General features: G+C 45.9%; 1 protein-coding gene across 2 annotated transcripts in view; it reads left to right on the top strand.

Annotated features, from left to right (window-relative positions):
• Positions 1-11,031: 11,031 nt before the first annotated feature.
• The window catches only part of elmo3 (engulfment and cell motility 3), a 118,744-nt gene continuing 116,131 nt past the window's right edge, over positions 11,032-13,644 (top strand). The window contains exon 1 of one of the 2 annotated variants that reach the window (XM_078543980.1): positions 11,032-11,527. The gene's annotated coding sequence lies outside the window, so the exon portion shown is untranslated. The remainder of the gene's footprint in view (positions 11,528-13,644) is intronic. The other variant, XM_078543979.1, reaches the window with a different exon arrangement.

The following is a 13,644-nucleotide window of genomic DNA, read 5'->3' on the forward strand; positions in this document are numbered from 1 at the left end:
TTGTAACTTTAATGAGATACTTTTGAAGTGTCGTCACTATTGTAATATGGGAAACCAACAGCCAATTTGTGCACAGCAAGCTCCCACATACAGAATTGTGATAATGACCAGAGAGTCTGATTGTTTTATTGATGAAGGGTGAATATTAGTGAAGACACTGGGGAAAACTCTGCTGCTCTTCTTGGAAATAGTAGCGTGGGATCTTTTACATGCCCCATGAGAGAGCAGACAGGGCCTCATTTAATGCCTCGTCTGATCAACAGCAGAGATGTTAAACATCAGCTCTGATACTGCAGCACTCAATACTGCACTGGAGTGTCAGCCTGGTTATGTGGTCAAGCCTCTAATTAGGCTTCAACTCACACTTGACTCCGAGGTGAGAGTGTAACTCTCCAGTCACAGCTAGCAGCTTATGTCCAATATATATTCACTTGGAGTCTTTAGACCATTTTTCTCCACCCACAACCCTCCACTGCCCCACCCAAGGATTGGGATGTTCATCAGACCAGTAGAAAATTAAAGCCTACTTCAAAGAATTGGAAAGCAGTTTGCCAATTGGATTCAAAAGCATGCACACTTGCTCCCCCTGATGGCCAAGCTGGGAAGTATCATGCAGTGACCACTACAGCCTTCAAACCAGGGGAAGTCTCAGGTTCAATAATTGGCCTTTGCTGAGGCCTTTAATCTCAGCCAGGGCGCAGCATTGACTCTGCTGCATGTGGGTTAACAAAGGGAAAGTGATCAGTACAGATGCCAGCCTTGACTGCTGTGCAGTGCCCCTGCGGTGAAGGGGTGTGTGTCTGTGTTCATGTTTTCAGTGTGTCTGCGTGTGTAAATGTCTGCGACTGTGTGTTTTCAAGTGTGTGTACGTGTGCGCGCACCCTATAGGGTGTTGGTTACAGTTTGATAGGTCTGAAAAAGTCTAGTGTCTAGTTTAGAAATTCTCTTCTCCAGGATGCCCAATGTTTCATACAGTTTGGCCCTTGGATAATTCCAAATTGTTCTGGATGAGTGAAATTCTGATCCATGGTTAAAATTTTAAGTGTAGGTTCTGCTTTAAGAGCTTTCTGGATTTCAAGATGGCGCCGCTTTTCCCTTGGAGACTAAGGGAATTCCTGTGCTTGCTGCTTTTGGTGGGCTCCACTACAATGGTGGTCGCGCTCAGCTTGAAAAAAGTTTTCAACGATAGCTGCCTGGGATCGCCTGTAGAGTTCTCTTGCTGGTTGTTTTACTTCAAAGTCTCAAATTTGTCGAATCCTGGCTTTTGCTTGCTCTCAGCTGAGTTTAGAATTCGTGATTCACCCCAATTATTTAATTCTTTTTTTCCCTTTTTGGAGCTAGCTCGGATGTCACTTGTTCAGGCACCGACTTGGGGATCGGGTTTTAGCAGCGGGTTTTTCCAAACTGCGCTTCTGACTCTGAATTGTTTAAAGATTTCTCAGAATTTGCTGCAGCCCGGAGTTTTAAACATTTTAGTTCGCCCTTACCAGGTCTACCAACTCTGCACTCTGGGATTTGATGCTGAACTTCCAAAGGAGATTCAATGGAGTCTTCTGCTGCAGTAAGGAATTTACATTTCTGCCTTCAGCTTCCAAGCCTTTCTCTGGACCTTTTTTCTGGCAACTTTTCCTCTGACCCTCTGCTTCTGGAGCTTCTTTTCAGATCAGTCTGCTTTGCTGAATTTGTTCTCAGTCTTCCAGCATTTTAGTTTTTCTCTGCATTTTCTGCAAGGTCTTGGGTTTTTCCACAAGCTGCCACCATGTTATACAGTGTTGGTTACAGTTTGATAGGTCTGAAGAAATCTTCGTAGTCATAATTAGGTTAATTTTAAATCTTTATTGACTCGTGGAACTATTTACAAACATACAGTAAAGGGTACAAGCTAGAAGCTATCTCCATGCTGGTTGGTACTCTGTCCAATACTAGACTCACCCTGAGTTTAGGTCATGTGCTCTCTTACATCACTGTGTTGGCGATACTGTACTCAGTCCCATGTTAACCCTATATGTGCCAGACCCTTATACTACAGACTGTGAATGTCTGAGTGTCTTTGTGTGTGTGTGTGTGTGTGTGTCTGTGTTGGGATGGGGGGGATGTCAGCTGAGGGCAGAATCCTGTCTACAGTCTTCCTGGGTATTTCCCTGCTTCCCCTCCCCACCACCCTTACTGATAGACAGGTCATGAAAACTGTTGGCGCCATGTTCCCAGGGTGGTAAACAAAAGCTAACACAATATTAACACAATAGTGAGAGGTAGAACATAGAACTTTCAAGAGGCCATTTTAACACTGAGTGTCTTGAGGAAATCACGTGTGTGAAGGTCTGGTCCCCGTTTTTCAAAAATAGATATTATAGGCGGTGGTAAAGGGAAGGATATTCGGTGATTTGTTTTTATTCTTTCATGGGGTGTGGGCTTCGCTGGCTGGGCCAGCATTTATTGCCCATCCCTAGTTGCCCTTGAGAAGGTGGTGGTGAACTGTCTTCTTGAACTGCTGCAGTCCATGGGGCATAGGTACACCCACAGTGCTGTTAGGGAGGGAGTTCCAGGATTTTGACCCAGAGACGGTGAAGGAACAGCGATATATTTCCAAGTCAGGATGGTGAGTGACTTGGAGGGGAACTTCCAAGTGGTGGCGTTCCCATGTATCTGCTGCCCTTGTCCTTCTAGATGATAGTGGTCATGGGTTTGGAAGGTGTTGTTGAAGGAACCTTGGTGAGTTTCTGCAGTGCATCTTGTAGATGGTACACACTGCTGCAACTGTACGTCGGTGGTGGAGGGTGTGAATGTTATGGATGGGATGCCAATCAAGCGGGCTGCTTTATCCTGGATGGCGCCCAGCTTCTTCAGTGTTGTTGGATCTGCACTCACCCAAGCAAGTGGATGGTCAGAGTTAAAGCAAGGTTAAGCCCCTGGGTGGGATTGCAGGATGGTGAGCGAGGGGTTAGTGTTGGACTGGATTGTGAAAAGTCATGTCAAACTCGTTTTACTGAGAGGCAGGGAGAGTTGTGTGAATCTCCTATCACAGCATGGCAGCTGGATCAGGAAAACATGAGACTTCATTTGAAACAAGAAGAATTACACTGGCACAACCAGCTGCCAGCTGTGGCTCAGAGGGTAGCACTCTCACCTCGGAATCAGAATTAAGGTTGTGCATTTAAGTCTCACTCCAGAGACCTGCGCACACAGTCTAGGCTGGCACTCCAGTGCAGTAGTGGGGGCATGCTACACTGTCAGCGGTGCCAACTTCTGGATAAGATGTTAAACCGAAGCCCCTTTTGCCCCCTCTGTGCAAGGCCTCATGGCACTATTGGAATAAGAACAGGGGAGTTCTCCCTGGTGTTCTGGTCGGTATCTATCTCTCAGCAATCAACTAAAAACAAACTATCTGGCCATTACCACAATGCTGTTTGTGGGAGCTCGCTGTGCACAAATTGGCTGCCATGTTTCTTACACGAGTGACCACATTTGAAACATATTTCACTGGCTGTGAAGTGCTTTGGGACCTGACAGCATGAAAGGTGCTATAATGCAAGTCTTTCTTTCTTTCTTTGAATTAATGGATAAATAAGTATAACTGAGCATAAGCTGGAAAATACATGATAACTATTCACTCTATGGTGGGATTTGAACCAGTTTTCTCTTACCATTTCAGTCTAATGGATAGATTCTTCCCATTTCACCTTCCCACTCTGAACAATCGATACCCAGTCATCACAAATTTGACTGAAGCCTCCAGACGGCCAGGTTGACCTGTTAGAACGATCGACAATAGGGCACCCGTTCAGAATGATCAGAGTGAAAAGGCACAGCCCAAGTAGGGTAGTCAGTCAGGACAGACGTCCGGTGTGCACTAGGCGAAACATTACTTCTGTTTCTCTCTCCATAGATGCTGCCAGAGCTGCTGAGCTTTTCCATCCTTTTAATACTTTTGAAGTGTAGTAACTGTTGTCGGAAATTTAGGAAACGTGACATTGGAAATTGGAGTAAGTTTGCCCAAATGCCCCTACTAGGGGTATCAATATTGGCAGGTGGTAAGTGGGGTCTAAGGTGGGATGGGGTGTCATGGTGTGACTCGTTCGCCATCACCGAAGCCTCACCGGGAGAGGTAACGGTGATAAGCAGAAACCAAGTAAGGTTGTGACCATCCAGTGCACTACATTTCCACACTTAACATTAGTCCTATCAACACGTTTGCTCTCTTTCCACAAATACTGCCTGAACTGTGCCAGCATTTTCTTTTTTCATTAAAAAAGCAAAGTTTTATTTTTCCATAGCATCTTTCACCACCTCAAGATGATCCATAGCATTTCACAGCCAATGAAGTACTTCTGGAATGTTCTGAAGAATAGTCGTACTGGACTTGAAGCGTTAACTCTGTTTCTCTCACCACGGATGCTGCCAGACCTGCTGAGTTTTTCCAGCACTCATTGTAAGTGTGGTCACTGTTGTAATGTAGGAATTTAAGAAACATGATATCAGAAATCGAAGTTTGTTCCCCTAAACAAAAAGAGGAAAGGTTGAGTAGGTTGGGCCTTTACCCCTAGGAGTTTAGAAGAATGAGAGGTGACCTTATTGAAACATATAAGATCCTCAGGGGACTTGACAAGTTGGATGTTTCCACTCATGGGTGAGATTAGAAATAGGCGACGTAGTGTAAGAGTAAGAGATCTCCCCAGTGAGACAGTGATGAGGAATAATTTTTTTCTCTGACAATTAGTGTGTGGAATTCTCTCCCACAGAGAGCAGTGGAGGCTGGTTCATCTAATATACTCGAGGCTGAGTTAGATTTTTGATAGACAAGGGTTATGGAGGAGCAGACAGGAAAGTGGAATTGAGACCACGACCAGGCCGGCCATGATCTTATTGAATGGCAGAGCAGGCTCAAAGGGCCAAATGGCCTATTCCTGCTCCTATGTTCCTAAAAAAAAAAGAAAAGTCATAAGAAAAGGAACTTTTAAATAGAAATGTCTGTCACAGGGGTAGCAAGAAATCAATTCTACCCAATCCTCATCGATTCATATAGATGTTCCAATTACAGGGAACCAGAAACGAGACTGACCCCACTTCCTTGTGGCTGAGTCACACACACACACACACACAGGACGAGGCTGAGACTGAGAAACGATTCTATTTGAAAATGAATACTTCTCGTTTCATTTAATATATTCTTGCTCCAATCCAGCCTGCAGTTCACATGAAGTAAAGAGACTTCAGCTAAACAGAAATCTGGACAGATTAGAGAGGGCAAACATCAGCCTCCATAAACATGGTCACAGCTTTCTACAATACTCCGAGGGATTCTGCTGAAGGAAGAGCCTATTTTCCGAAGAAAAGCGTTCTGATATGTGTGTGGCTGTGTATATGGCTGTATGGGTGTGTGTTCATATCACAGAATCACAAAATTGTTACAACACAGGAGGCCATTCAGCCCACCATGTCTGCATCAGCTTTCTGAATGAGCAATTTACCTAGTGCAATTCCCCCACCCTGCCATAACCCTGCACATTGTTTCTTTTCAAATAATAATCTAATCCCTCTTGAATGCCTCGATTGGGACCTGCCTCCACCACACTCTCAGGCAGAGCATTCCAGACCCTAACCAGTCGCTGTATGAAAAAGTTTTCCTCGTGTTGCCATTGCTCCCTTTACTAATTACTTTAAATTTGTGCCCTCTTGTTCTCAATCCTTTCACAAGTGGAAAGAGTTTCTCCCTATCTATTCTGTCCAGACCCCTCATGATTTTAAATATCTCTATCAAATCTCCTCTCAATCTTCACTTCTCCAAGGAAAACAGTCCTAACTTATCCAATCTATCTTCATAACTGAAGTTCCTCATCCCTGGAACCATTCTCTTGAATATTTTCTGCACTCTACAAAATGCCTTCACATCCTTCCTAAAGTCCGGTGCCCCGAACTGGATACAATACTCCAGTTGAGGCTAAACTAGTGTCCTATACAAATTCAACATAACCTCCTCCTTGCTCTTGAACTCTATGCCCCTATTAATAAAGCCTAGGATGCTGTTTGCTTTATTAATGGCATTCTCAGCCTGCCCTGCCACCTTCAATGACTTGTGCACATATACATCCAGGTCCCTTTGCTCCTGCAGCCACTTTAGAGCTTTACCCTTTATTTTATATTGTCTCTCCATGTTCTTCCTGCCAAAATGAATTATTTCACAGCCAAACACTGGGGAAACATATTATTGTTGTATGGCCTTCAGCATTTGGGAATTCTTAGACACTCCCGGCAGTCTGGATGACCACATGTGCAGGAAGTGCCACCAGCTTGACCGGCTTGAGCAATGGGTTTCAGAGCTTGAGGGTCAGCTGGAGACACAGCGGGGCATCCACGAGGCTGGGGGGTTACGTGGATAGCATGTTTTTGGATGTGGTCACTCTGCAGCTTAAGGAAGTGCAGTCAGAGAGGGAATGGGTGACCATCAGTCAGAAGAAGGGAGGCTGGCAGGTAGTCAGGAAAGCCCCAGAGTGCATCTCACTCATGAACCATTTTTCTGTGTTGGAAAATGGTGAGGGTGAAGGTCCCTCTGGAGAGTGCAGCCAGAACCAAATTCATGGCACTGTGGGTGGCTCAGCTGCACAAGGGGGGAGGAGTAAGATTGATAGACCAATAGTGGTAGGAGACTCAATTGAGAGGGGTGCAAACAGGCACTTCTGTGGCCAGAGACATGACTCCAGGGTAGTGTATTGCCTCTCTGGGTCAAGGATGTCACAGAATGGCTGCAGGGCATTCTGAATGCGAACAGTCAGAGTTCATGGTTCATATTGGCGCCAACAATATAGGTACAAAGAAGGATTAGGTCCCGCAACAAGAATTTAGGGAGCTAGGCAGCAGATTAAAAAGCAGGACCTCAAAAGTTGTAATATCTGGATATCTGTGCCACGTGCTAGTGAGTATAGGAATAGGAGGATGGAGAGGATGAATGCGTGTCTGAAGAGATGGTGCAGGAAGGTGGGCTTTAGTTTCCTGGATCACTGGGTCTGTTTCTGGTGAAGGTGGAGCCTGTACAGGTCAGATGAGTTGCACCTGAACCTGAATGAGACCAACATCCTTGCGGGAGGTTTGCTAGTGCTGTTGGGGAGTGTTAAAACAAATTTGGCAAGGGGATGGGATACAGAGTGGAGGTACAGTAGGGAGTGATGCAGAGCCAAATATAGAAGGGAAACTAAGTCAGTCTGGAAGGCAGAGCAAATATAGACCTGTTAAGGCACAAGGGAATAATGCAAGGCTGGATTGCATCTATTTTAACGCAAGGAGTCTTACAAGTAAGGCAGATGAATTGAGGGCGTTGATTAACACATGGGAATATGATATTGCTGCTATCTCAGAGACATGGTTGAGGGAAGGGCAGGACTGGCAGCTCAATATTCCATGGTATAGAATCTTCAGGCGTTACCGGGGTAGTGGGGGGGGGGGGGTGGGGGGTGGTGGGGGGGGGGGTGCGGGCGGCAGTGGTGTGTGTGTGTAAAAGAGGAGGTGGCATTGCACTATTGATCAAGGAGTCAATTATTACAGTAAGGAGGGGATGGTATCTTAGAAGGTTCCTCAAATGAAGCCAAATGGGTGGAACTTAAAAACAAAAAGGGGGCAATCACTTTGCTCGGAGTGTACAATAGGCCTCCAAACAGTCGGAGAGATAGAGGAGCAGATATGTTGGCAAATCTCAAAGAAGTGTAAAAATAATGGGGTAGTAATAGTAGGGGATTTCAACTTCCCCAATATTAACTGGGGATAGTCTTAGTGTGAAAGAGGGGGTGAAATTCTTAAAGTGCATCCAGGAGAGCTTTTTGAGCCAGCACATAGAAAGTCCTACATGAGAAGGGGTGGTACTGGAGTTAATCTTAGGAAACGAAGCCAGGCAAGTGTCAGTGAGGGAGCATTTCGGGGATAGTGACCATAACTGGCATGGACAAGATGGGCCAAATGGCTTCCTTCTATGCTGTAACTTTTCTATGGTTCTAACTCCAAGGTTTAAGGTGGTTATGGAAAAGGACAAAAATGGACCGGAAATAAAGGTCCTGAATTGGGGGAAGGCAATTTCAATATAAGACAGGGTCTGGCCAAAGTGGACTGGGAGCAGCTACTTGTAGGAAAGTCTACATCAGAGCAGTAGGAGTCATTCAAAAAGAAAATAGTGAGAGTTCAGGGCCAACATGTTCCCGTAAAGGTGAGGGGTAGGACCAACAAGTCCAGGGAACCCTGGATGTCAAGGGATACAGAGGATTGGATAAGGAAAAAAAGGAGGCTTATGGCAGATACAGAGGGCTGAAAACAATGGAAGCCCTAGGGGAGCATAGAAATTGTAGGGGGGTACTTAAAAAAAAAAAGTAATTAGGAGAGCGAAGAGGGGGCATGAAAAAACACTGGCGGGCAAGATAAAGGAAAATCCCAAAGCATTTTATAAATATATTAAGTGCAAGAGGATGACCAGGGAAAGAGTAGGGCCCATCAGGAACCAAAGTAGCAATCTCTGTATGGAGCCGGAGGACGTAGGTGAGGTTTTAAATGGTTACTTTTCATCTGTGTTCACTATGGAGAAAGACGATATAGGTGTAGAAATCGGGGAGGGGGACTGTGTTATACTTGGACAAATTAGCATTGAAAGGGAAGAGGTATTAGCAGTTTTAGTGGCCTTACAAATGGATAAATCCCCAGGCCCAGATGAGATGTATCCCAGGCTGCTATGTGAGGCAAGGGAGGAGATTGCAGGGGCTCTGACACCAATTTTCAAATCCTCTCTGGCCATGGGAGAGGTGCCAGAGTACTGGAGGGCAGCGAATGTGGTACCATTATTCAAGAAGGGTAGTAGGGATAAACCAGGTAGTTACAGGCCAGTGAGTCTAACATCAACAGTAGGGAAACTATTAGAAAAAATTCTGAGGGACAGGATTAATCTCCACTTGGAGAGGCAGGGATTAATTGGGGATAGTCAGCATGGCTTTTTTAGGGAGAGATCATGACTAACAAGTTTGATTGAGTTTTTCGAGGAGGTGACTAGGTGTGTAGATGAGGATAGTGCAGTTGCTGTGGTCTACATGGACTTCAGTAAGGCTTTTGACAAGGTCCTGCATGGGAGACTGGTCAAGAAGGTAAGAGCCCATGGGATCCAGGGCAATTTGGCAAACTGGATCCAAAATTGACTTAGTGGCAGGAGGCAGAAGGTGAGGGTTGAATGTTGTTTTTGCAACTGGAAGCCTGTGACAAGTGGTATACCGCAGGGATCGAAGCTGGGACCTTTGCTGTTTGTAGTGTACATTAATGCTTTAGCCGTGAATATGGGAGGTATGATCAGTAAATTCGCAGATGACACGAAAATTGGTTGTGTCGTAAGTAGTGAGGAGGAAAGCCTTAGATCACAGGACGATATAGATGGGCTGGTAAGATGGGCAGGGCAGTGGCAAATGGAATTTAATCCTGAGAAGTGTGAGGTGATGCATTCTGAGAGGACTAACATGGCAATACACAATGAATGATAGGACCCTAGGAAGTACAGAGGATCAGAGGGACCTTTGTGTGCATGTCCATTGATTCCTGAAGGCAGCAGCACAGGTAGATAAGGTGGTTAAGAAGGCATATGGATACTTGCCTTTATTAGACGAGGCATAGAATATAGAGCAGGGAGGTTAGGTTGGAGCTGTATAAAACACTTGTTATAGCTGGAGTACCGTGTGCAGTTCTGGTCACCACACTATAGGAAGGATGTGATTGCACTGGAGAGGGTGTAGAGGAGATTCACCAGGATGTTGTCTGGGCTGGAACGTTTCAGCTATGAAGAGAGATTGATTAGGCCAGGCTTGTTTTCCTTAGAGCAGAGAAGGCTAAGGGGGGACCTGATTGAGGTGTACAAAATTATGAGGGGCATAGAGAGGGTAGATAGGAACAAACTTTTCCCCTTAGCGGAGGTGTCAATAACCAGGGGGCATGGATTTAAGGTAAGGGGCAGGGGGTTTAGAGGGGATTTGAGGAAAGATTTTTCACCCAGAGATGGTTGGAACCTGGAACACACTACCTGTGGGGGTGGTAGAGGCAGGAACCCTCACAACATTTAAGAAGTATTTAGATGAGCACTTGAAACACCATAGCATACAGAGCTAAGGGCCAAGTGCTGGAAAATGGAATTAGAATAGATAGGTGCTTGATGGTCGGCACAGACACGATGGGCCGAAGGGCCTGTTTCTGTGCTGCATGACTCTATGACACATTTCTCTGCACTGAACTTCACCTGCCACCTGTCTGCCTATTCCACCAACTTGTCCATGTCTTTTTGAAGTTCTACACTGTCCATCTCACTGCTCACAATGCTTCCAAATTTCATATCATCTGCAAATTTTGAAATTGTGCCCTGCACACCAAGGTCGAGGTCATTAATATACATCAGGAAAAGCCAGGGGAACTCCACTATAAACCTTCCTCCAGCCTGAAAAACATCCGTTGATCATTACTCTGCTTCCAGTCACTCAGCCAGCTTCGTATCAATGTTGCTACTGTCCCTTTTATTCCATGAGCTATAACTTTGCTCACAAGCCTGTTGTGCAGCACTATACCAAATGCCTTTTGGAAGTCCATGTACACCACATCAACAGCATTACCCTCATCAGGGTGGAGGACCATACACAGACACACACACACATGAACATATGCAAATACACACCCATGCAGCCATACAGACACAGATGTATACGCATCCACAAAGCCATGCACATATGCATGAACACCCACACAATCATACACACACATGAACACAGGCATATCTCACACATGAACACGCATCCACAGAGCCATGCACATACACACCCATGAATAGACATATACACCTTTGCCCCTTTATGGGTGTGGTGGGTATGGTGTTGATGCCTGTGTGTTTATGGATGTGTCTGTATGGCTGCAGTTGGACTTGTGTGTGTTTGCTCTGCCTCTCTCTCCCCTCCAGGCACAGTGAGAGTTCCTGTGTCTTGCTGACAGTGAGCTGGGGGGGTTTGTGGTCAGGGTGAGTGTGTGTGTGTTGGATCATCTCAGCGGCTGACATTCACTCAATCCGTTTCCTGCGGGAGGAGCTGCCCTGTGTCAGTTTCTAACCCGGAAGCCAAGTGCCAGTCCCGGGAGGATTCATTCCCTGTAGCATCTGGGCTCCAAATTATTGACAAACTTTCTCGTCCTTGCCTGCACTGTCGGCTGCATTTCGTTCTCTCGTCTGTGCTGACACTCGGAGCCCGTTCAGAAGAGGCTCTCCGGGAGACTCCGTAAGAAAAAGTTAGCTGGATCTTGTTCGGATCAGGAGGAGGTGGAGGAGGGACAGACACGGCCTGGGAACTGGCTGGAGAGACAACACTTGTACCTGGGTGCAGCGCACTCACTCTGTTTCTCTTTGCGTGCTGTTTGAAGCCAAATTTCTCGGACTGAAGAAGGCGATTGAGAGAGATCGAGAGAGTTTGTGACAGACACGGTGGGTCAGGAGGGCTGCGAGCTGGGATTATAGATTGAAAATTGGGATCAGGTCAATTCCCAGGTGAGCATTGGCCAAAAACTTTTAAAGAATCATAACTTTGGAAAGGTTTCTTGTGAACTGTGTAACTTTTAACAACTTCTTAAAAAGTTTTTAAAACTTTCTCCCTTGAATGATTGATTTCTCTATTACTGCCCAGCTTCCCCTAGCGTTTATAGCTCAAAACAATCATGTCTTCTGGAAGGCTGGATTGGGAGTACATTGTGCCTATGGAATCACATGGGATATTGGTTCTCGGATGTGGAATCTGGGAAGGGCTGGATTTGTTTGAAAGATTATGTTTCCATACAGTGGTCCCTTGCACTGACAAGTCAGTCATGATGTTTCAGGTGTTAGTCACTTATTAATCTTCCACTTATACTGCGTGCGTGCTCTAGTTTCAAGGTGCTTGTTTATACAGGATGGGTGTGAGCTGGTCTCTGTGCCCCCCTCCCCCACCCCCACCCCATACTGGCAGCTGCTGATACAGCCTTTGCAGCCCTTCTGCCTTGCAACACCCTATCTACCTCCCTGCCTCAAATACCCTGCTCCATACCATCTCTTTCCCCCCTACACCCCATTCCCAGTCTGATGCACTAGCCCACCCCCTCTACTGCCCCACCCGTTCTAGCCTAGCCCCTGTGCCACAACCCCTCCCCTCTCTATCCTGTTCCCATTCCCCTCTCCTCTGCCCCATCCCCTTTGCCCTCCTGCTTACTGTTCAGAGTTTTTTGTGTGTGAATCTGAAGCCCTTTGAATTGACAGCCTGGGCACAATCTGTACTGTGCCATTTCCAGATGTTCGGATTCATTGTGGGACAATCTGCAGTCACAGAGGCCACATCCACAAAGAACATAAGCCACATGTATATGTGGCTCTAAATTAACAGCACTGCTAGTATCTCCTGGAGTCTAACACGCTGTGTGGGATATCACTGATATCTCCCTGCGTTTGACCACGGTGTGAAATTTCGCTGATATCTCCCTGTACTTGTCTGTGGTGTGGGATATCACTGATATCTCCCTGCGTTTGTTCATGGTGTGGGATATCACTGATATTTCCTTGTGTTTGTCCATGGTGTGGGATATTGCTGATATTTCCCTATATTTGTCCCTGCTTTGGGATATCACTGATATCTCTCTGTATTTGTGGTGTGGGATATCACTGATATCTTCCTGTGTTTGTCCGTAGTGTGGGATATCTCCCTGTGCTTGTCTATAGTTTGGGAGATCGCTGATATCTCCCTGTTTGCGCCCCATGGTGTGTGACATCATTGTGTACTTTGTCCATGGTGTGGGATATCGCTGATATATCCTTGTGTTTGACCTCTGGTGTGGGTGCAGTGGGGATGTGCCCGGGGCTATGAAAATGTGTTCATCCATCACTGTGTTTCTCCAAGATGTGGGATATTGCTGATATCTCCCTGTGCTTGTCCCTGATTTGGGATATTGTTGTATCTCCCTGTGTTTTCCCCGTTGTATGGGATATCACTGATGTCTCCCTGTATTTATCCATAGTGTGGGATATCACTGATATCTCGCCGTTTTATGCCACATGGTGTGGGATATTGTTGATATCTCCCTGTGTTTGTCCATGGTTTGTGATATCGCTGAGATCTCCCTGTGTTTGCCAAATGGTGTGGGATATCACTGATATGTCCCATGGTATGTGATTTTGCTGCTATCTCCCTACGTTTTTACCATTAACATTACCTCAATTCTTCCAAACCTGTGACCTCCACTACCTGGAAGGACAAGGGCAGCCGTGCATGGGAACACTATCACCTACATGTTCCCCTCCAAGTCAAACACTATGCTGACTTGGAACCATATCACCGTTCCTTCACTGTCGCTGGGGCAAAGTCCTGGAACTCCCTCCCTAACAACACTATGGGTATTCCTACCACACATGGGCTATAGTGATTCAAGAAGGTAGCTCACCACCACTATCTCAAGGGCAGTTAGGGATGGGCAATAAATAATGGTCCAGCCAGTAATGCCCATATCCCATGAATGAATAATAAAAAATATAGTTGAGGTAAAGGGTATTGAATGATTGTCTTTGAGCATATATAAAATGGGACTGCTAGGACACAGAGTTAGGAGGAGGCAGCAATCTGTAATGCTGCATCCTGTGATTAA

The sequence above is a fragment of the Cetorhinus maximus genome, chromosome 6 (genome assembly GCF_964194155.1).
Source record: "Cetorhinus maximus chromosome 6, sCetMax3.hap1.1, whole genome shotgun sequence".
In the NCBI taxonomy this organism is placed as follows: domain Eukaryota; kingdom Metazoa; phylum Chordata; class Chondrichthyes; order Lamniformes; family Cetorhinidae; genus Cetorhinus; species Cetorhinus maximus.